Below are 22,363 nucleotides of genomic sequence, written 5' to 3' on the forward strand. Positions count from 1 at the left end.
CTTACTATCACCCCCTTCCATCCTCACTCTCACAAGCTCCTGCCGGGAAGAGGACACCAGTGCTGCCACCGCTGTGCTGAAGAAACTGAGGCACAGACAGAGTAGATCCCTTGCTCAGTCACCAGGAGGGCCCAGTGCAAGGGTCACAGCCAAGTGGTCTGGCCTCTCCCCAGGCTGCCCCTCTGTGTCACCACCCTGGGTCAGCTTAGCCATTAGGCTTGAGTCACAAGCTACCTATGAAGCACAAAAACATACTGCAGATTAAGGGAAAGAAAAAATATAGTCTTCTCCCTCGAGCCTGAAATCTATAAAAACAAAACCATCTATTTAGTTTGGTATAAAACATAATATTTGTTGACTTCAAAAACAACGAAATTTGTTGTTTGGAAAAATACCATCATGCCAGGGATATAGCTCAGCAGCACAGCACCTGCCTGGCAAGCGCAAAATTCTGAGTTCAATTCCTGGTACCAAAAAAAGAAAAGAAAAGAAAAATCTCAGGCTGGGGATATAGTTCAGAGGCACAAACACCAGCCTGGTAAGCACAAGGTCCTGAGTTCAATTCTTGGTACCAAATTTTTTTTAAAAAAGAAATTTAAAAAAAGCAAAAGAAAAGTCCCATCATGTTTTCAAATATTGTATAGGTTAGGTTTTCTGATTTGGAAAGCATTCCTAAGCCTACAGACAGATTACCTGCACACTTAGAAATACTTCACATCATAGCCGCACGTGAAACAACTCATTTTGTAAACAAATGTTTACAAATTATTTCCAATTAATTTGTAGCCAAATACATGCATATCTGATGTGAGCTGTGGCCTCATTTTAAAGTATAGGCAGGAATCTTTGCTTTGCAAAAAAGAAGAGTCCAAGTCCCACCTAGGGTCCACCCTTGGCTGAATTTCCGTACATGGCAGTGGACAGGCCCAAGCTCTTTGTTCCAGCGCCAGAGGGGATTCAGGACCAAGATGCAGGAGCAGGTTGCCGGGATACTCATCCACAGTCTCCTGCCCACGAAGATGCGACGCCGGGCTCCTCACTTAACCTTTGTATCCTCACAGGTGGAGATGACAAAGATGCCTGCTGCAGAGGGAGAAGTTCATCCATGGCTTGAGGAGCACACTCTATGCCTTTGTTTGTTCATTCAACAACCAAAAACAATGCAGTAATAAGACGGTGCGGCCTTGTTCCACTCCTGGGACAGGCCTGCAAATAAAACTGCACTCAAAGCCACATCTGGTGAAAAAAGATAGTGAAAAGGGAGACAGAAAAGGAGCCAAAAAAAGAAGTCAGGAGGAGACAGAGGTGGAGACCAGGGAAGGCTTCGGGGAGGGGTTGGTATCTGAGGGAGACCTGAAGCAGGTGGACCAGAGCTGTGAGCAGCCAGGCAGAGGGCAGCAGCCTGTGCCAAGGTCCTGGGGCAGGAGTGTGCCCTGGGTGTCTAGGAATGGCAGAGAAACCATGTAACTGGAGCAGAATGAGGACCAGGTCATGAGTCTGCTGGGCTCCAGCAACAAACCACCACAGATTCAGAGCTGCGGACATTGATTGTCCCACAGCTGTGGACACTGGAAGTCCAAGGTCACAGGATCAGCAGGGCAGCTTCCTAGTAGGGTCTCGCTCCTTGGCTTGCAGGAGTGTCTTCTCCCTGTGCCCTCAGGGTTGTCCTCTCTGTGTGCCTGCACCCTGATCTCTGCTTCTTGTAAGGTCACGGTCGTGTTGGTTAGGACCCACCCTTAGACCTCGGCTCACCTTGATCACATCTTTAAAGAACTTACTTCCAAGGGCAGTCACATTCATAGGAACCTGGGGTTAGGACCTCAGCATGTTACTGGCCATGTTACATGGCCTCCTTCCAGAGATTCTTCTCACAGTCTTGGTGTCCCAAACAGAACTGGTCAACACACAGGGAAAAGGTAGTAAGGTTTTACATCTATTAACACTATGAAAAGTATACTCTATAGGGTGACAGTGGATCACTGAGAAAGCTAGAGCACAGGCTAATGGCTGCCATCAATTGTAGCCCCACCCACTTCTCCCTCCATCCTCAAGTTGACCTCAGATCTAGGCCGTCCAATCAAAAACCAGCTTGATTTCATGCCAGAAGAACTGAAGAGAGCACTTTCTGATTGGTCCCAGTTGCAGGGCTTGGGACCGTGTTCCTGTACAAGCCTCCTGAATCTCTGTGATTGACAGGTCATGGCCACAGGCTCAGCCGGTTGGCCATGCCCCAACCTCCTGCCTCAAGCTTATGAATTCGAGAGGTCCCAGTTCAGCCCGTGACAGAGAGTGCAGTCTCGGCAGAGGCAGATGGGAAGGACACAGGAAGTCTGGAACAAGAAAACTCTACAGGTGTGTTCACGGGGGGAGGGATTTAGAACAGGGCTCCGTTGCTTGCAAACACTGCCGGAAGACCTGAGGCCTCACAGAGGCTGTGAGTAATGAGGCAGCTTCCGGAGCTGCAGTTTTAGAACTTGCACCCATGCTGCAAGCCGAGAGGGAAACTTTTCCCAGTAACAAGCAGAGAAAGTCTACACGACAACCATGGTGGGGGCAGAGATCAGAGCCTGCCGAGCGTAACTGCACTTTCCCATTACCTGTCCATTCCCTAGTCTCTGTTCCTTTCATCTCTCTGTCTTTTCATCCAATGCTGAAAAGCCTGCTTGGGGACCCCTGGGATACCTCAGTCCTTCAACTTATCCCTGATCCTTCCATCTGTCTCTCTCTATCTCTCTCTCTCTCTCTCTCTCCCTCTCTCTCTCGAGCTTCCTGGTTCCTCTCCTGCTCACCCACCCACCCCCAGCCAAGCCCATCACTTCCAACTCAGCTCCGCTGGACCAACCCTCCCCACTTCTGCAAACGGCCATCTCCTGACTCCTCCCAGACGCCACAGCTATGGAATCCACAGACACATGCCAGCAAGCCAGGAAAGTCCATCCACCGGGAAGCGGGTGGAGCACAGGGGAAGCTTCCAGGGTGCTAGAAACTGGCGGAGAACATCGGTAAGGCTGGTGGAGACCTGTGCTTGATCACACCCAGGGGAACTTGGGCCAGGACAAGCAAATTGTCACCTGCTGCGGGGAAAGAGCAAAGCCCCCAGCTAATGTAATTGCTCTACCCCCATCCACGGCTGCTGCCAGCAAGGTTGTCATATGCATGAGGAGGCCGCCGCCCCCGACTCTCCCTGCAGCCCACGCCGGCTCTGCAGAGGGCACATTGCTGTTGCAGGCCGCGCCGGACACGACCTTGGACAGCAGCTTCCCTCCCAGGGCGAGCGGATGCCCCTCGTTTTCTACCTGTCAAAAAGCCTCAGTATCCCCCATCTGTGGCACAGCGAGGGCCCCGGAGATGAGCAGATGAACCTCACGTGCATGGGCCAGACACAAAGAAGCCCCTGACCAGTGCTGACTTAGTTCCAGGTCTGTCTCCTCGGTGTCCCCACCGTCACCCTGGTTAGTCTGAAGGAACGGTGCTGGAGGGCAGCTGCCCACAGTTCAGGCCTGGCCAACCCCCCAGCTCACCAGCAGGGGGCACTCTTTCCCGGAGCCCTGGGTGCAGACATTACCTGTTGGGTCAGGCAAAAACCACACCCAACCTCCCACTCGGAGTGGTCCCCCGGGGGTCTCCAGGACGCCCACCAGGAGTCTGCTGTTTCTATCGCTGAGGAAAATAAATTGTTTCTGTTCTTGGAAAAGCACCTGAGCGGGTGTGACCAGCAGAGTGGCAGTAAGCGTGGGTTCTCCACAGTGGAAGGAGAGGACAGGCCCGGCCCCAGGCCAGCAGGCAGCTTGCAGGCCCCTCCTCTTCTGGAAAGGGACAGTGTGACAATCTGTGCTGCTACCACTGTGGGCAATCTCACAACGGGCACTTTCAGACAACTTTCCTAGGGAGTCGGGTTAATTTTTACTAAAATCAGATTCTGCCTTCCTTTAATACAACGCTTAGCTTATCACTTCCTTGTCTTAGCTGGGGTTAGTTAGGGAGAGTGCTGAATTTGTTTAGACAAGCTCTATAATATTAAAAAAAAAAAAAAAAAAAGGAAGGCAAAGTACACTGAGTTTCTAAGTCCAGAGAACATTCCGTACATCTTCAGTTTACAACCAAATGTGCTTTACGTTAGCGGGCAAGCTATAGCTTGTAAAACCGATGTGGAAATAATCTCAAGTATGAGGTGCACACACACCCCCATTTATTATGCAACTGGAGAGAATTCAGGCAGGGAGAAATCCGCAGCTGAAAGCGGAGATGGTCCATACTTACTTGTGCTTAAGCAAAATTAAAATGGAGCTGTTTCTTTCACGCATTCCGTTCCCCAGGCCCGGTGTCAGCTGGGTAATCATTAGATGGGAAAGAGCGCAGTGTTCTCTGGGTAAGAAAGTCAAATATTGCAAGTGTTGACATTTTGTTCAGGTTTTTTTAAGCACACTCAAACACCTAAATTTAGAACGATGACATTTTTGTCTGTAAAATCAGTAAGCCTTTGACAACGCCCAAGATAACATTTTTGAGGTCCACCTACACATTAAAAGCATTTGGATCATGTTCCGTGAATTCTCACCGGTTTATCAAATACAAGTCTCCAGCTTTTCAAGCTCTGATGACGGTTTTAGTGGAATCAAGAAAAAGTGCTTTAGGATGATCTTCGTTGCCTCTGCTTTCAAAGCAGTTTCCTAAAGACGCCACCCTCCCGCCATCCAGAACTTGGTGGAGGTGCAGCGTTTCTCAGGTTCTCAGCTCTGGGGAGAAGCAGCTGTCTGTAACACCCCCTCCCTTAGACAGCCTCCTTTTCTTTACAGCACTTCTCATCTGACTCATTTATTGTTTTATTTTTTCTCTTAACAAAAAATCAACTCCAAGAGGACAGGGGCTGAGCCTGTCTCAGTTCCATATTCTACACCTCTGCGCGCACGTAGTCAGTACTCAGTAATTCCTGAGGATCTGTTAAGAAACGTGATGATAAGAGTCTGCGATTTCAGGAATGACACTGGAAGATTTTGTCTTTTATTATAAGCAGTAAATTCATGCCTATAAAAGTGGGGTATAGCCGGGTGTGGTGGCACACACCTATCATTCGAGCACTCTGGGAGGCTGAGGCAGGGGGATTGTAGGCTTGAGCCCAGTCTGGATGACTTAGTAACTTAGCAAGACCCTGTCTCAAAAAAAAAATAAAAAGGTAATACATATGTATATAAGATATTATTTAATCACTGGTGGAACATCCAAAACTCCTAAGAATAACCTCTAGGACCAGGAGTACTAAACATCGTGCTATAGACTTGACCTTGTTACCAGTGATATAACCCTAGTCAGCACCACTTAATGTCCCTGAGCCTTGGCTTACCTGTGTGGCAGGTGGGGATAATAATAATCATCTCTCTACCCCACAATGCAATGTCAGAGAATGACCATGACGTATACAAATACACGAGCTCCAAAGGACCACGCACACGCAGACCGTTGCTGCCGCTGTCATGATACATGGTCAAGAGAACAGAGGACCACGCTGCCTGTGACTTTAGTCACCTTGATCACCCCAGTCTCTTGTCACCAGTATTATAACAAGAACCTTGACTCCCTGGCCTCTGATGACCATCTCATGTGCGAGAAAACCCCGGGGAAGCGTTGCCCTGAATATAGACTCCCCATTTGTTGCTGAGCTTGTATGGATGGGACTGGGCCAGTGTCAGCTCAGGACTCACAGATTGTACGTCTTTTACCTTGAGAGTTGTGGCCCTTGTTGCACATCTGTTCTCTAACAGGCTCTGTCAAGCTATTTCCTACTGTCTCACGCTAACACTGCTTTTGCTTTAGATCAGATCAATTTTCAACTGTGTTGGAAACATTTTATCTCTGACCTTCCTTGTCTATTCACTGTTTTAAAAAGGAAAGGAAAAAAAAAAACCCTATGCAAACATGAGGATCCTGATGAGTGATTCATCTCCCCCTACTCTAATCAATGAAATGTGCCGCTGATTACCATGGTTACATAACACCAGGGCACACAGGCGGAGCTCCACATCCTCAGGACATCCTGCTTGCTGTAGCTTATGCAGTTAGGTTCACCACTCCATACCTGAACCCTGCCAACCACAGACTCAAATAACTTTGTGTTTAAAAATTTAGAAAGGCTGTGTTACTTTTCTGTTGTGAACTACACGACATCAGCAGAAAACTGTGCAGATCAGAAATGTATACCTCAATGGATATCATGTGTTTCATCTCTCTTCAGTTTTATATCCTGAACTTGGCATCCTTAATACTCTAACTCACTAGTCTGTTTCCTGAAACCTGCATACATGGAGTCCTACAGTTGTAATGCTTGTGAGAGACATCCATGTTTATGAAACTGTGGCTTGATTTCCACTGCAGTACAGGAGTCCATTCCATGAAAACAGTATCTTCCTGAATGCACCCCATCGTTGCTGGACAGTGGGGCTGTTTCCAGTCTAAAGCTACAATGTGTGATGCTGCTGTGAAGTTCCTACACCAGTCTCTTGGCAAACACAGCCATGCTTTCCTGCTAGGGGCGGGATTGCTAAGAAAGTTCACATGCACCTTCTTGGTCCAGTTCCTGGGACCAAGAGTATGGAGGTGGGACGGACCATTCCTCCTAATCCTCACCAATTCATGGCATGGATAGCCTTTAATTTAGTTACTCCGGTGAGCATGTTGTTGAAATTCGCTATGTTTCTGATGGCTGGTGAGGTTGAGCAACTTGCACTGTATTTCTTGGCCACTTGAATATTCTTCTTTCTCAACCGTCTTCAAGTCTTACCCCTTTTCCTCTTGGTTAGAGTTCTGTGGGTATATCTCATATCAAGAAACATTAAACTTACTTATCAACATGAATTCAGCTGAATCCTAATTCATATTTAATTTTCTGTACATGTAATTACATCATTGGTGAATATTGACGGTTTTATTTCTTCTTCTATGTATCTTATATTCTGTGTTTCTGGGTAGGACCTGTAGGACTTCCCGTGCAATGGAGAAGAGAACTAGTGACAGCAGATATCCTTGGCTTATTGTCAGTCTCAAACATTTCACCATTAATGTTTTCTGTAGATGTCCAGTGACAACTCCAGACTCCCACTCCTGTTCATCCTGGTGTGCTAAGACTTTCTCATACATGGATGTTGAGTTTTAATAAATGCTTCCCCCACATCTACTGGGATGGTATTATTTTTCTTCTTTATTATGTTAATGCAGTAAATTTACGATGGTTGACTTTCCAAATGCTTACCAGCTGCTATAGTTTGACCCCAAGTCGCATGAGTTGGAGGCTTGGTTGCCGGCCCAGGGTACCTTTGGGAACCCTTGAGAAGTGAGTCCCAGGGAGAGGAAGTTAGGTCATTGGGGGTGTGCTGTTGAAAGGCATATGGGATCCTGACCCATTCCTGTCTCTTTCTCTGCTTCCTGGTTGCCATGAGGTGAGTAGGCCTCCTCCTACTGTCCCACCATGATGTCCTAGGTCACCATAGGCCCAAATCAGAAGGGTCAAACAGCCATGGACTGAGCCCTCTGAAGCTAGGAGTCAAAGTAAACATTTCTTCTCTTAAGTTTATATCTCAGGTATTTTTTCACCATGATGAAAGCTTACTAAAATACCAAACTTGCACTCTTAAATTAAACCCAGCTTAGTCATGATGTGCTATCCTATTTCTATATTGCAGAATATGATCTGTTAAGATTCAGCTTTGGACTTTTTTCATCTATGTTTGTTCACTCATGAAATGAACCTATAATTTTATTTTCTCAGGAAGTGTGAGGTCTTTGTCAAGTTTTAATATCAGAGATCTGCTCCCATGGACCATTGAAAAGTGATTCTCTTTTTCTATTCTATAGAACAATTATTTAATTATAATGCTATTCCTTCCTTAAATATATGTTAGACTTGCTAGTGAAGCCATCTGTTCCCGGGGATTGGGGTTGGGAGGAGGAGTGTTAAATTCTGGATTCTATTATTTTAATAGTTATAGCATGATTCTGATTTTTTAAGATGTTATTCTGGTGAGTTGCATTTTTCTAGGAATTGTCCATTATTGCTTTAATTTAAAATGTTTTGCAACAAAATTAACCATAATATCCCCCACCATAAAAACTATAGTGCTACTTCCTTTCTTAATCCTGATTTTTTTGTTTGTATTTATTCCTATTTTTCTTCCTTCCTTCCCTTTTTCCCTTTCATAGTCTTACCAAGGATTTCTCATGAGTCTTTTCAAAGAACTACCTCTTGGGTCTGTTAAATTCCCCACCTGAGTGCTTGTTTTGTAGCCATGTTACATGTTCATTGATTCCTGTTCTGATTTTTAATATTCCTATTCCCTTCTTCCCAAGCCTTGGGTCCCACAGGGCTCCATCATGGAGCACATCGCCTCAGCCTGTTGGATTTCCTGCAGGAATCAGGAAAAGAAAACACAGCCCCGCAAGCCCAGGTGTGGCCTCAGGCTCTCCTCCCTGCCTCCTGGCTTCCTCGCTCTTCACCGTGCATTTGGTTGCCTTTATGATGTTTGCAAGAGATTGCTTTCCACTATTTTCACCAGATTTTCTGAACACCCTAAATTGCCTCTCCCACCGTTACACCTCCAGATCTTCCCCACGTGTGGGTGGCTACGCACCCATGTGTGTGTTTCAGGGGCACAGAAATGTACCAAGGATAAAATCCATGTGCTGAGATAAGAACGTCATCGTCTTCCTGCTTGCTCATGAGGCTCAGCATGGGTGATGCCCGAAACCGCGCACGCTTCTGGCCCCGTGCACTGGCTCTGCCTCTTTCCCATCTAACGATCCTTGTCTACTTACAGACTATTTTTGGACTCTGCTAATGCCACTGACCACCGTTCACTCCAATGACTAAGTCTTCATGGATCGACCTTCATGAATATTTGTTCTCATAATAAGATCTGCGAGTAAGAAAGAGGCTTTGTCCTTAAACTGGGGAATCCTGAGTCTGGACCCTCTGCTATTTTACTGACAGAGGGGAGGGATGGTCTGAGGTCACCTTTTTGGCTATAAAAGCCACTTCTGGGACAGGAGCCAGGCTGAGAATGGGCTCCCACCGTGGCCAGCAGAGGAGCACAAGGCAGCACCCCATCGTCCCAGCCCAGGAACTCGACACTGGTCTCCGTTCACTTTCTGCGTTCAGGGGCCCTATCTTACCTTTCCTATGGCTGCTGTTGCTAGTAAGGTCACTCTCACAGTCTCTTTCTCATGCTCTTCCAAGCTAGTGAGTACATTTAAGGTGCATAAATTCCACTGGGCGCAGCGGCACATACTTGCAATCCCAACAACTTGGGAGGCTGAGGCAGGAGGATTGCAAGTCCAAAATGAGTCTGGAAGGCAACACAGTGAGACCCTATCCCAAAAAAAAAGCACAAGTGCCAAGGATTCCGACCAAATAATAGCACATCCCACAGTTAGAGAAGTCAGACTCATCTTTGGCTGTAACCCAGATACATTATATTTTTTGAGGTGGGAGAAATGTCAGGAGGTTTCTGCAGGTGTCCTTGACTCCACTACCCCTATGAATCACTGGCGTCCACTGGTGGGGGTGGCAGATTCCTGCCGCAGCCCAGACTGGAGTTCCCATAGGCGTTGGTGGGCTGTCTATGCCGCTGTGTACAAAAAATGAAACAGTTCATACAGACCAAGCAAGCCAGGAGTGGTGACACACACCTGTTGCCCCAGCACTGGGAGGCTGAGGCAGGAAGACTGAACTGAGTTCAAGGCCAGCCTGGACTATATAGCAAGACCCATTCTCAATGCCTCCACCCAAAACCTAAAATGAATAAATAAAGACCAAAAAAAAGAGAAATATTATCTATAATTCCATTGTCACACTACAGCCAACCCTAATTGTTATCTTTCTTTACAACACTTTTTCCTACCTCATTCTGGCTAGTATTGGGAAAGAAGAGCAGAATTTTTGCTGCTACTATGAACTTTACAGTCAAAGCTGGTCTTTCCTTAATTTCCCCTTGCTTTGAATGTCAGCAGGACTGAATATTTCTCATGAATTACTTACTAACTGCATTTCCTCTTTCTTTAAAAACTTGCCCAGGATTTTTTGGTACTCTTTCAAAAAGAAAGATATCTATCTCTTGCAGTTTTTCCAGGTCCTGGTTCTAATTAAGTCTACAATTAAATATTTTAGTTCTTCTAAAAAAATAGTATATGCTATTTCAAAATGAAAGATTTCTGAGCCCTGGTTCTAATTAAGTCCACAATTAAATATGCTAGCTTTAGAAAATAATACATGCTATTGCCCACTATTTACTTCTATTTTGTTTAAAACAAATCTAAAGAGCTCAAGTCAGTGAAGTATCAAAAGCAGGTAAATAGAATTCATCTTCCTCCTCAGAGGCAGTTTGGACACCCTAGCGTTAAATGCCCTTTTTATTCAATTCTTACTTTTTAGGTTCTTCCATATTCAAAACTGTTCACAGCTTTTTGCACTCAGTTTGTATCGAAAGGGATCAAACAGTCTTCAAGATATTTAAGCCAGTTCCCTGGGTCTGCAGATGTGTTTCCTCTTTGGCTTGTGCCCCCTGCCTGTTCATGTTTTCTCATCCTCTGAGCGTGATTTGGGAACCAACCTCTGGCTAATACGAGATGTTATCTCTCATCCTGGGAAATGAAGATGCACGTGGTTTTGTGAGTTTTCAGCCCAGAATCCCCAACCCCGGCTCCCCTTGAGTTAGGGGACTCCTGAAACCCTCACCCCTTCTCACGGGGCTTTACCCTTCTGCTTGTCTATTCAGTCCCTCCTCACTCAACTTGAACTCACGGCGTCTAGCAAGTGCTGGGCACAGTGCTGAGTGCTGGGAATGAGGAAAAGTTCCGGTGGAATTGACTGCCTAGTGGGGGCAGGAAACCAGCTCGTGATAAAAATGAATGTGTAGTGTGCATAACCTGAGGAAAAACAAAGTAAAGTGAGGGATCAAGTTTGACCAGGAAAGGGGCTGGGGTAGAGAGAATGATATACATCCTACACACACACACACACACACACACACACACACACACACACACACCCCTTCCCTCCTACGTGCAGCGCCCTGACAACAGTGACAACATCTGTCTCAGCTGATGTCCTTATAAGTGGAGGAAATCAAGCACCCATGAAGCCAAACACAAAGCAGGACTGGCACAATTTTGAGAAAGCACAGAAACTCTTTTGGGGGTTCTCCGTGCATTTCACGTGGCTGACGAGCCATTTCTGGAAATGTTCTTGGGTGTTCTGAGGCCGCTGCTGGCCTGAAGGAGTCCACGTCTCATGGCCAGTGCCCTGTGGGCTTTTCCTAACCCTGCTTACCGCCCACCTACCTGTGATGTTCCGCAGCACGGCATCAGAGGCCGAGGCCCGGGGTGGCTTGGTCAGGTTTCCCGTTCACGTGTAAACACGGCCCTGTCTGCACTGCCAGCCAACTCTGACACAGTTCTTCATCAGAGAGAGGGAAACAGTCCGCCCCACAGACACTCTGACTCCCCAGTAACTCATCCTTGGGCACCAGGCTTCACAGCAGGGCCTGGAGCCAGCCCAGGGGACGTCTCCGCAGCTAAGAAAAGGGGCTTCTTCACGGTCCAAGACAAAATGCCAGGCTTGGCAACAATACAAATATGAGCCTTTGTTTCAGACCAACCAAAAAGCTCCACTGGTTATGTGTGCATCTGTTTATGTTGAACAAAAAGCCCAGTTCTCTTCGGGCAGGGAGGGAGACCAGCTGTGTCCAATGAGTGGACCACGCCAGAGGCTCCTTAGGCCCAAAAAGAGCAAACCGTGCTCACCCAAGGCATGGCCCACTGATGGAAAGAATGCTCCACAGACTCCGCAGCATGAGGAGACAGTTCCACAGAAACCCTGCGACTGCAGTTTCTGCTGGAAGCTAGGAGGGTCCGAGGAAGAATGAGCTACTTTGATAAAAATCAAACAGTGCCTAGGACAGAGGCCTGGGACGAAAGCCAGGTCCTCAGCATGCAGAAATAGCAATCAACGTGCGTCTGGTGCTTTATCCCTGGACAGCATGCGCTCACCTAACTCAGCCGGCTGCCTCTGGCCTCATCCGCAGCCACCCCGAGGACTTGCCGGTGTTATGCTGACCACGCTGGCAGTGAGGACACCCGGCTAGGTTATCAGGCTCACTGTGGTGGGCTGGGGTCTCCCCACCCCTGGTTCATGAGCTTGAATCTTGCCCTGCCCGAATGCAGGTACACATGGAGATACAGCCCTCAGAGAAGCGATTAAGGTGAAGTGAGGTCATAAGAGTGGGACCCTGATCCTACTAGCTGATGTCCTCAGGACAGCAGGGGATTGGGGCACAGGCATTCCCGCAGGGATGACCGCGTGAGGACACAGGGAGAAGATGCCATCTGCAAGACAAGGACAGCTGCCTCGGGAGGGAGGGGCCGGCCCTGCTGACACCATGAACTTGGATTTCCACCTCCAGAACGTGAGACGGTAACTGTTGTTTAAGCGATGTGCACACCCATGTTTATAGCTCACAACTCCTGACAGCTCAGTCTTGGAAGGAGCCTAGGTGTCCGCCGAGAGATGAATGGATAAAGAAATGTGCTCCTTACGCTCCACCGCACGCTACTCTGTATGAGGAGGCACACACGCGAGTCATTGGTAGGTACATGGTGCACCTTGAGACCGTAATGTTAAGCGAAGTAAATCAGACACCCAGGCTTAGATATCACAGGTTTCTCTTATGTGAGAAACCCAATGTATAAATGAATGAAAGAGCAAACAAAAGATAGGTGACAGGAAACAGGGAGCTAGATCTTTTGCAAAAGGGAAGGGATGCAGAGCTGGAGGGAGAGGTGAGGGAGGAGATGGAAAAGAATGGAGATGTGTCATGTGCCTGCACTGCCTCCCCACGAAGATGGTAATCCATATGTACTGCAAATACATAGCAATAAAAAAATTTTTTTTTTGTCTTTTTGAGACAAGGTCTCGCTCTGCAGTTCAGGCCGGGCTTGAGCTCACTTTGTAGCCCAGGCTGGTCTCAAACTCCCAAGGATCCTCCTGCCTCAGCCTCCCGAGTGCTGGGATTATAGGCGTGCGCCACCACACCCTGCAGTAATAAACATTAAAATAAATGAATTAATTAAAAATAACTGTTGGTGAAGCCCCAATCTGTGGTTCTTTGTCTCGGTAGCCCCAGCAGACTCTGCACTTACACAAGGTGCCTGGGGCACAGCGGGTCCTTGCTGTGCAGGGGGACGTCTTCAGGTTCCGGGAAGTGGGCCACATTTCCTGGAATGCCTTCAGGGGTGGGACCAGGAGCACCAGGCCGGCCCTCTCCCTCCCAGCCCTCCTCACCTCCCCTCTCTCTTCTCTCTTCTTCTCTCCCTCCCGTCTAAGTTTCCCTTGAGTGCTTTCCCTTCATGCTAGTATTCTCCATCTCGTCACATTTCTTTCTCTTTGCTTCAGGACCAAGCCTCCTTCAGAATGAGCATTTCCCTTCTCATCGCTGCCCCTGAATTCCCGAAAATGCCTTTCTTCCCCCTTTGCGGTGGGTCGGTCCTTGGTATAAGCACAGCACTACAGGTGGGAAAGCGGCTCCAGACAGCACCATCATCTTGGATGTCCCAGGGCATCTGCTGGGAAGCTGCCTCTTCGTATTTGGCCTCTCTTCCTCTCCCCTGTGAGGCTTTCTCGTCCCAGCACGAGGATGGAACCTAAGGCTGATGCGCTGAGCTCTCTCCCCAGCTGTGTCTCATTTTATTCTTTTGGATACAGTGTCTAAGTTGCTAAATGGCCCAGGTTAAGCTCAAATTTACAATCCTCCTGCCCTACTCGAAGAGAGCTAGGATTATAGGGCTGCACCATCACACCCAGCTCCCAATAAACTGTTAAAATATTCTTGGCGCTATGTTGCTCTGAAGTCACACAGCAGTGTGCCTTAATGTGCATCTGTTCTTAACCATCGCCCTGGGCCCCTCTGACGTACACACTGCTGTCTTTATCTCCGGACGGGGGTCTTGAGCTGGGTTCCAAAGCCCTCTTATCTCCTCTCTCCCTCCTCTTGGAAATTGTCACCTGGCAGCAGCTCAGCCTGCACGGACCTCCCCCAGTTTCTTATACTCTCCCCTTTCCTTCTCTCTGTGCCACTCTGCCCCATTTTCAGATCGAGTTTTCCAGCCACACCCCCCACTCCTCGCACCGGGCCTTTCCTCCCCTATCACAGCGCTGTCTTTCTGGTCCGGCTGTCTCTGTAGTTTCCGAAGTCTCCCATCTTCGACCCCTAATGAGAAGCCCTCTCATCTAAGGTTAGCCATGGACACAGTCTCTGTTTCCTCCAGGTTGTTCAAATTTTTCTTGGGATGTAACTCACATACCACGCGGCCTTTTTCCGTGCTGGGTATTCCATTGAGGATCTTCAAATACAAGCCCTCAACCTGTCGGAGTCATTCCCCCCACCCTACTCCCATCCCTGGCACCCGTTAACCCACTCTTCTGTCTCTCCCGATCGGCCTATGCCAGTCTTTTGCGTCTGGTTGCCCTGCTCGGCAGGCTGTTGCCGAGGTTCATCCACGCTGTGGCAGCTGTCAGAGCTTTGCTCGTTTTGGTAGGTGAAGTCGTGCTCCGTCGCGGGGCTCGTCAGTGACATACAAGCCCAAGTTTCTGGACAGATGCATATCTCCACTTCTGCGTAGTCACCTATGTGCGCAATTGCTGGATCATGTCACAATTACAGGTTTAACCCTCTCAGGAGCTGTCAGATGCCTCCCTGTCCCCCAAGGAAGTAGCACCCTGTCACATTCCCGTCCCCAGTGGGCAAGTGTTGTGGTCTCTCTACATCCTGTCGACACTTGTTACTCTCTGTCTTTTTCATAACAGCCGCCCTAAGGGGTCTCAATGTGTTTTTATTGTGCTAAAATCCCATTCATCCATTCATCTGTCGAAGGGCACTGGCTTGTTCCCACATTTTGATACTGGGAATCATCTGCTATGAATGTAGGTGTGCAAACTCAGTGCAGCTTCGGTTTGCACTTTTCTGGTGTCCAACAAGACTGAGCATTTTTTTCATGGACTCAGCCCACATGGACTGGGCTCAGCGTTTTTTCACAGGGGCTCACAGCTCCACTTCCGGAGACACTCCTGCCGCAAACCCGCCAGCCGCTCTGCACATCCTATGTAAGATTTGGCTTTTTGAGTCAGCCAAGTCCAGCACCACCACCCACCTGGGCCCTGGCCTTTGAAGTCCATTCTCTCTTTCCCTCTCCCCAGCGGCCCTTGGGAGTTTACAACATTTTCGTTTGGGACTTTCTTAAGGATGCGCAGGAGTTTTCCGTCTTTGCCATATGTACTTGCTGTTCTTCCTAGTGATGTCTTTAATTTAATATGGAAATTCATGTTTAAATCACTCTCTTAATCCTGAGGACAGCTGGGGTGCTACCATGGTTACCTGCCAGGCACAGTAACCTGTCTCCAGCAGCAGGAGACCACAAGGGACTGGGCCCTGAGCTCAGTCACCCCACCTTGGAGCCCTCACAGAGCTGACTGCATAGACACAGCAGCTCTGACTTGCAAAGTCCTGCTGCGTGGCCCAGTGAGGCCCAGTGGGAGAGCATGGGAACCACACTGATGGGCATAGAGATGGGGCTGGGCTGCCATGGGTGCAGGGGATGGCCCTGTCCAACCCTACAAGGCCTGCAGCTGTGTGAGCTCCAAAGAGCCCTGTTTGTTTGTTTGTTTGTTTTTTGCCATACCGGGGATCAAACTCAGGACCTTGCGCTTGCCAGGCACGCGCTTGTGCTCTTGAGGGTTCTGTGACTCTCCTTACATGGAACCTCAGCACCCTTCCACCTGGCCCTTTTTTTTTTTTCTCAGTACTGGAGATTGAAGCCAGGGCCTTTCCACAGAGCTACATCCTCAGCCCCTTTTAATTTGTTTTTACTTTGAGACCAGATCTTGCTAAGCTGCCCAGGTAAGGCTCAAACTTGAGATCCTCCTGCCTCAGCCTCCCACAGACTGTTAGGATTTCAGGAGTGTGCCAATCCCAGCTGCCACCTGCAAGGGATGTTGGACCTCACTAGAGAGAGCTATCAGGCTTAGCCCTGGAAAACGGTGATGCCCAGGGCAGGCTGAGCAGGACAGAGGGAAACTTCACAGGTTCCAACTAAGACACCAACAAAGGCAAGACAAGAGTGAAACTGCTCCAGTTCAGAGAGAAACGGAAAGATAGTGTCACAGGGGCAAACGCAGAGGGGAATCGGGTCCACTCATGTAAAGCCGAACAGTAATACCGCTGATTCAAACACCTAAACCTACAAAGAGCATCAAAGCAAAAACAAGAGTGCGTCTGGCTCCGCCCCACCCGCTGTGCCCCCCACCTGCCCTCAGCCTTGCCTGGCACAGCTGCTGTCAGTGTGCTGGGCACTGGCGGCCAAGCTGCCCAAGGCCCCTACAGATGTGCTCTGGCCTTGTTTCATTTACTTGCTGTTATGGGCTGGGGGATATTTTTGCAAGGGAGAACAATGTAATACAGGACACATATTTTATATGATTATGTATAATAATCACCAAAAGAACAATATATAAAAGAGTGCAGGAAATCTGTCCACACACTATAGACCAGGAATCTAGTTGAGGGCCTGGATCCTGTGATAATGTCCAGCATGAGTCCAGCTGAGGACCTAGAGCTCATAATAATGCCTCCCATGAGTCCACCTGGAGGCCCAGAGCCCATAACAATATCTCGTGCAGGCCTGTTTCACGGATCTATGCTGCAAAGGCCCAAAGGTCAGTGGTGGAATCTAGCAAGTCTGTGCCAGCAGGATGAAGGATCTGTGCTAGCAGGCTGAGGAATCTGCATTGGAGCCAGGAAGCCACACTCAGAAGAACCAGAGCTCCCCCGAAAGGTACCACAGTCATCCTCAGCAACAGTGAGGTCCCAAACTCCTCCGATGATCAAGATGGCCGAGTTCCCATCAGGGAAGCCAATGCAACAAGCTTTTCCAGGAGACAGGGAGTGCACCATCTTCCCCTTCAGAGCCAGCAAGCAATGCTCAAGGTAAGGACCAGAGCTCCACCAAAGTGAACCAAAGCTATTCTCAGTGCCCACAGGGTCCCAAGCACCTCAGAAGATAAAAACAGCCAAGTTCATCAGGAAAGCCAGCATGACGAGCTCCTCCAAAAACCAACAGCTCCTTACAGCTTCCACCAGCTCCAACAGCCTCCCTCAGCTCCCAACAGCCTCGCCTATTTCTTCTCCAGTTCTGCCTCTTATGCTGCTGGCAACAGTCCCCAGGAGGGCCTCCCACACCCAGCACCACGCTTACTCAGTTCATCTGGGGGTTAAAATTGACCACCAGTTTTCAATCCACTACAGTTTCATTTTATTTTAAAATCTTAGCTGTTGAGAACTTGCTTTCTCCTTCACTATGGATATCTTTCTGCATCAGAAATACACATTTTCCAAATTGGGGATGGTGGCCCATGCCTGTAATCCCAGCACTCTGGGAGGCTGAAGCAGGAGGGTGGCAAGTTCAAACTCAGACTGCACAACTTAATGACTTAGTGAGACCCTGTTACAAATTAAAAAAAAAAAAAATTTAAAGGGCTAGGGATGTAGCTCAGTAGGAAGGCCCTGGGTTCAATCCCCAGCACCACCCAGAAAAGGGGGTTGGGGTGGGAGGGACTACCTACAGATTTATCTCAGTAGCGATGCTGAGTAAAGCAGCTTCAGAGTAGCTCTGTGAGGCCCCGGGGTGATTGCAAATGACTGTAAGTGCAGCGTGCTCTGTATCACCACCTGTTTCTACCACGCAGCTAGCACACCATTGATTTGCATACCGCAGAGCCAGGCTATCAGTAGATCTTAAGAAGGATGCAAGATAGTCAGCTAATTTTAAAGCCGAGGGTTCTCACCATAAACGTGTCAAGTGTCTCCCCTACAACTGGGAGAAAGTGGCCGTTGGGAAAGTCTGGGTGACATTCAGTAATTATAGATGAGGGGAATGGATCACCACAGGAAAGAGTGGAAAAGCTGGTGGAAATCATCCATTTTTATCTTGCGTCAGAAGAGAGTCCTAAAGTACATCATGAAGAAAGACTAATTTACCATTTAATGCCTCCGTCTCAAACTGTTGAAGGTAAATCATGAGGGAACCCAAAAAGACCAAACAAGGGGGGTTAAGAAAGGAGACTTTCTTCCTGCAACAGATAAACCGTGGGGCGCGTCTGTGATTCCTTGCATGTGTTGCAAAATTTCTTTTCGTTCTACAGCTTCAGACATTAAGAAGGGCAGAATTCATTTCTCCCACTCTGATGAATCATGTTATACCAGAGGTTCAGCCGGGGGTGATTTTGCCTGTCCTCCCCCAGGGAACATTTGACAGTGTCTGGAAACATCTCTGACTGTCAGATCTGGAGGTGGTGCAGGAGGGGGTGCTACTGGTATTAGCGGGCAGAGGGGGCCACGCTCCTAATGCACACGATGGGCCCCCCAAAGGGGTGACCCAGCCCCAGGGGTCGGTAACAGCCAGGGTGAGAAGTGCTGTGCTGTATCGCTTCTCAAGGGGTTGTTTTGCTTGCTAGCAGTTCTGATACCCTATGCAATTGCTCAGTAGACACCTCAGAAACTGAGATCACATTGTTTTCCTGTGAAACGAAACCAATCGATCCTAAACCCCCTCTAAAAAAAAAAGAGTGAAAATGCTGCATGAGAGTGAGTCCACATGTAAAGCCACAAAGTGAGGTTAGCCAGTAGCACTCAACCTTCTAGGCAGGAAAGAGATGGCTTCAGACCCTTGGGGGTGGGGCAGGCTTCCATGAAACTAAACCAGGCGTGTCTTGAAGGTAGCCTGAAAGTCCGAGCTATGTTCCATCCTGGGACTATACCTTAAAACCATTTCTATCTTAAAGGGAAGGAATAGGAGCTTAGCTTTTCCTGTGATTAGTTGCCTAGTAAGATACACACATGCAGGTATACATATATGCATGCACTGGAGTCTTAGGAATAAAATCCAGGTCAAGGTTAAGATGGCCCCAAAAAATCATCTTGTGTTTTTTGTGGAGTGCACATGGCCTCTGATCGTGCCTGAGTCCGGCGTAACTCAGTGCCCAGCTGGCCCACACCCCCAGTGGCATCCACAGCCTGGATTTCCCCCGGCAGAGCCTGCTGGGTGTCTCCTCGCCTCGTACGGTATCTGCCCTGAAGGTCGCCATTGTCTGAGGCCAACACAGGATGTTCTGGGAACCCCCCCTCCCCGCCCCGGGAAGGCGCAGCAGGGTGAACATAAACTGTTTATGTAAAGGCAGGTGGTAACCGACTGCGGGTGAGCCACAGCTGCATAAATAGATCCAATGAGGCTTCAGAAAAATCCTGCAGTGACCACAGGACCGGAGACGATGGGAATTCTAGGCAGGAGGCCTCCTCCCCAGGAGGGCCACCACTTCTGGGGCCAGGAAAACCCCTCCTGGGGCTTGGGGCCGAATTCAGTCTGCTCCCACCTGGCCCAGCTGTGCAGAGCAGGGCATTTCCCTCTAACCCTGGCAAGCTACTGGAGCTTCGCCGCAGTCTACCCACCGGCCACAAACGTGAACAGGCTGGAGGCCAGGGGGCCGCATGGCAGCCGTCCGGGAGGTAAATGAGGGGTTCCCTCCAAATCAGCTCAGCTCTGCCTTCTGAGTTTCCATGAGAGGCGGGAGATCTGCTGATCCTTATTTATTTTTAAGCTATCATAAACTAAATGATTGGTTCCTATTAATGACCCTAATTATTCAGCTCCTCTTTCTAAATGCTGGTCTTTCAGCATGCTCGAAGTGGGTGGCTTTAATTAGGCCTAATTGTAGATACGTCACATCCAAATATACACCCTACATGATGATTAACAGGGTTTGGAATTTAGATCACTAAGTAGGGGTTTGTAATGGGATGATGGCGCACACCAAGCTGAACTGTATCCTAGAAATTACTTTTCTGATAACTCAGACAGTGGAGCGGGTTGTTTGTCAGAGTCATTTGGGATACAGCCTAACCAGCCTCGGGAGGGGATTTCTCAGCAGTGGCTGTCGAGTTCCCGGAGCTTGTCTCCTTGAGGCTCTGAGTTGGAGGTGCTGGTTTTGATTTTCTTTTGGATCTGTAATCCCAGATGTCGTCCTCTAACTTGGTAAAATGATTTTATCATACAGAAGCGCTAATCCTAAATAAAAACAAACAAGCCACCCACCTCCTCTGTAGAGTCCAACCGTTCCCTCCAGTCCTTCGCTAGAAATCAGCTTTGTATCGCTGACAGGACACTCTCCAATCCTTACCCAGCCCAATCGGGCCTGAGCCTCCACAGCACAGCATTGCTGCTTCCTGTATGTTAGAGGAGAGGGCCTGGAGCTCTGAAATGCTAGGCAACCAGCACAAGATCTCCCAGGGTAGAGCTGGACTTCGGGCAGATCTGCTTGTGATTTCATCTGCAAGAATGGAAATCTGACTTCTTCCCACAGCCTGGTTCAGGCCACATGGGCGGGGCAACCTGCAGCCAATCAGAGGCCAGCCTAACAAATGCACTGTAACTCAGCCCTGCACCTGCACTCCTCCACCTGCCACCTGTAGTGGACATGCGCCCTCTACACCCGCAATGGGTTTGAAGTTATTCCAGGGTCTGTCACGTGCCAGGTTGTCTTCATGCTCGCTCCTGTGCTGACTGATCCCAACGCTGCAGACAGTATGAGCAGAGAGTTGGTCTGATCACCGCTGGAGTGTGCGGAGTAGACATCAGCCTGTTTAGATGCAGTAGTGAAAAATGAATGAGCCACAGACACAGTCATCTCCAGATGACTACTTTTAGGCTATTTTTAGCAAATTCTTCCCTGTGAAAATATGTTCCTGGTACTCTGATGTGCAGACTAAAACGCTCCATGACAGGGGAAGAGAATTGGCAGTAGGTGGGACTGAAATTAGATCTCCTTTCCAAGGTGACCCAAATTGGGTCCCATTCCTTGACCTTAACTTTCAGCTGCATGGGAAAGGAATTCTTTTTCCCAAGGTCAGAGGTTGGGAAGTCGAGAATTCAGACATGGTCGCAGTCTATGTGCAGATGTGACCTTTGGATATTTAGTCACCAGTGTAGTTGACTCGGGCAAAGTGGGCAGAGAGATTAAGGTCAGGAGTTTAGTACCAGGAATATCTCCCCCAATATTCGCTGTGTGACTTCAGTCCTGTAACCAAACCTCTCTAAGCCGCTGATGGCCTGCATCTATAAAAGTGGGCTGTGATTTTTAAATTATTGGATTGCCATGGGGTTTAAATGAATGGATGGTGATAAAGTATCTTTGCATAATAAACCCCATTTGAAAGTCAAAGGAGAGGCTATTTTTATGTGAGCATTTTGTTCTCCTAAAGTTAGAATATTCTGATAGTATTGCATAGCAAAGTTACCATAGTTCTCGAATACTCTCTAATACACTGACAACGCAGAGAAGTAGCTGACCCTAAGCCCCATGGACACGTTACATCGGTCTCGATGGTGGTCTGTTGGCCAGGGTCAATGCCAAGAATGAGAAAAGCAGAAGGCTAATGTCATAGCGATAACAAAAGTGCCACTCCTAAAACCCCCAGGTTCTTAACTGCATCATTTTAAAGTTTTATTTTTTAAGACCCAGCTACAGCTGTCCCGTTTATCTGTCCACTGATCGCAATCCCCTTGGAAATAAATTCATTGCAAGTGGACTTTTCTCAGTGTAATTATCCTCTGGGACTCAAGGACATGGGCAGAGAAACTCGCATGTCCCATTTCATAGAAAAGGGAGATAGTGGTTTCACAGATTATGTTCCATCTGTTAGGTACAAATGCAAGGCAAATACAAGTTGGCTGGGGTGTAATGGTCCTTGGGCCACCAGTGAATCAAATGAATACAGGGGGAAGATGAATGTCACAGAAAGTGAAAAGAAGAATCAGGTATGCAGAAACAAACCGTGGTGGCACGGTCTGTGATTATCTCCCCGCCTGGGCTCCCCGGAGCCCGCCCACTGGAAGCCAACACATCACAGTGTTTCTGCTCAAGTGCTCAAGTCTTGTACAGAGAGCTCATGGCCTGAGCGACTTCCAGGTGCACACGGAGCATGGTTTCACACTGGAACAATCCTCCTGGAGAGATAGTTGTGAGTTCCACGACACCCCCACTGCCCCCTCCCACCCGCCTTCCCCCATCCCATCCCATTTGCCTGCATCCCTTGCTCTGAGCCAAGGCAAGGGTTGCATAAACTCAGTGTCCATGTGAGTCCACTCCCAGCCTTCCCACTGGTCTCCATGCAGCGAGGAATCCCTTTACCAACCTCCTAAACCAGCGGACTCTAGGACTCTCGGTTACCAGCCCTCATGGTCCAAAAATGATTCATCCATCCCTCCACCACAGTAA

General features: G+C 48.5%; 1 long non-coding RNA gene across 1 annotated transcript; it reads right to left on the bottom strand.

Annotated features, from left to right (window-relative positions):
* Positions 1 to 622: 622 nt before the first annotated feature.
* On the bottom strand, positions 623 to 20,403 carry LOC106146714. Its single transcript, XR_001231272.1, has 3 exons — positions 20,182 to 20,403; positions 4,261 to 4,365; positions 623 to 1,894 (listed from the first exon to the last, which is right to left on the bottom strand). It is a non-coding gene; the product is annotated as an uncharacterized LOC106146714 (long non-coding RNA).
* Between the last annotated feature and the right edge of the window lie 1,960 nt (positions 20,404 to 22,363).

This window comes from Chinchilla lanigera, unplaced genomic scaffold (assembly GCF_000276665.1).
Source record: "Chinchilla lanigera isolate Chin_1 unplaced genomic scaffold, ChiLan1.0 scaffold00006, whole genome shotgun sequence".
NCBI lineage: Eukaryota > Metazoa > Chordata > Mammalia > Rodentia > Chinchillidae > Chinchilla > Chinchilla lanigera.